We start from the raw sequence: 1,719 nt of genomic DNA, 5'->3' as shown, positions 1-1,719 counted from the left end.
CAAGTGCAACTGATGACGGCCGAACGCCAACTATACGAGGCCGCATCGCCACATTGCAGCACGCTGGGCGCTCCGCCTCCCCATCAGGAGCTTCCTCTCTTTCTACCAGTGCCGGACGCCTCTCCACACCTCTCACCTCCTTGCCGTAAGCAAACCGACAGATATGCTTTCGTTCACAGGACCATTCATTGCTGACGCTTTTTAATGTCCACAGAACGTAAATATTCACGTCACATTCATGTTCTCAAAGCCCAAAGGCTACTCGGCATCTGCAAATGAGCTCTCTCTTCGGAGCCACATTCCACACACTACACCCACCTACACCTTCTTCTTCTTTCTGGGGCTTTACGTGCCAAAACCACTTCTGATAAATGAGGCACGCCGTAGTGGAGGTCTTCGGATGAATTTCGACCACCTGGGGTTCTTTAACACGACCTATACAACGCAATCACGCGGGCGTCCTTGCATTTCGACTTCATCGAAATGCGGCGGCCGCGGCCGGGACTCGATCCCGCGATCTCGTGCTCAGCAGCGCAACGCCTTAGCTGACTGAGCTACCGCGGCGTGTTACACAAACACAAATAGCACAGAAAGACGAAAGTACAAGGAAACAAGAAAACAAGAATATCAAGAATATCAGCTACAAGGTGTGGTTATCAGGGGCCTTACTTGGGAAATAAAGATTGATTGCTAAACTCTCTAAGAGCAACGGAAGTTCATCGCGCACACTTGCGCTTGCACAATGGAACGCTATACACGGGTGATGCTTCAGTCAAAAGAGCTCAAGTGTTTTCTGGTGTTCTTTTTTTTCTTCTGCATTTATTCAATAGTTGCATCGATGCCTCCAGTGAAAGTGTTGAAGGTGAAATGAATGTATTTGTCAGCCTGGTGGCAATAAGCTGCGTTCTTTTCTTCCTGCAAAAAGTAAAACGAGAAGGTTGGACATAAAAAAATCGAGGACACTTAAACACTTCCTATAAGTTGCGAATGCGAAAGCATTAACGTTCACTTCAACTCCGCTGAGCCACGGCCGCTGGATAAAAAAAAAAAAAAAGTTGTCGCAGTTTCACCTGAATGGCGAAGCATCAATTGCGATAGCAAATTTGTAGAGAGCTATACGGAGTAATGATATTAGCTTTATCAGCTGTATAAACTTGGACATGCAGTAGCGCCGGCAACACGCAGAACTGTTGTCGACGCCGTCGGCGTTTTGCCCGCGTTCGCCCAAAATGCGTGCGGCGTTGGTGACTGTTGCCGGAGCCTCTGATATAAATAGGCACTTGGTGCCGCAGCTATAAAGCCCCTCAACGACGTTTTTTTTATTGAGGGGCTTTACGCAGCTAAGCGTCGCCTCCCTTCCCTCCCCCACCCCCACGGCCTCTCGCGCGTCGGAAGAAGGCGCGTTTGCTCTACATATATGATGATTGTAAAGGAGGAAAGAGACGCCTACTTCTGCAGCCCATTCAAATCCGAATTTGTGCACATTCGCCCGTCGCCTAAGTGCACCACCAAAATGGAGCTATTCCTGGCCAGCGGCCCGATACCCGAACACGATGAGATTCGAGTGCTTGGTCTCTTTATCCACAAACACAAACGAGTTGATACAACAACAGCCAAATTGCGTAAGGTGGGGGACCAGGTGGGCCGGATGGTCCGCCGGGTTTCCAACAAACGCGGGGGGTTATGGTGCAAAGACGCCTTGCGGCTGGCGCATGCATT

General features: G+C 49.8%; 1 protein-coding gene across 1 annotated transcript in view; it reads right to left on the bottom strand.

Moving 5' to 3' along the window:
• Positions 1-789: 789 nt before the first annotated feature.
• The window catches only part of LOC125947360 (uncharacterized), a 30,342-nt gene continuing 29,412 nt past the window's right edge, over positions 790-1,719 (bottom strand). Inside the window, exon 6 of the mRNA XM_049671924.1 lies at positions 790-915. The gene's annotated coding sequence lies outside the window, so the exon portion shown is untranslated. The remainder of the gene's footprint in view (positions 916-1,719) is intronic.

This window comes from Dermacentor silvarum, chromosome 8, assembly GCF_013339745.2.
Source record: "Dermacentor silvarum isolate Dsil-2018 chromosome 8, BIME_Dsil_1.4, whole genome shotgun sequence".
NCBI lineage: Eukaryota > Metazoa > Arthropoda > Arachnida > Ixodida > Ixodidae > Dermacentor > Dermacentor silvarum.
Note: the sequence above shows the minus strand (reverse complement) of the source record. Positions and strands in the feature narration are given on the sequence as shown.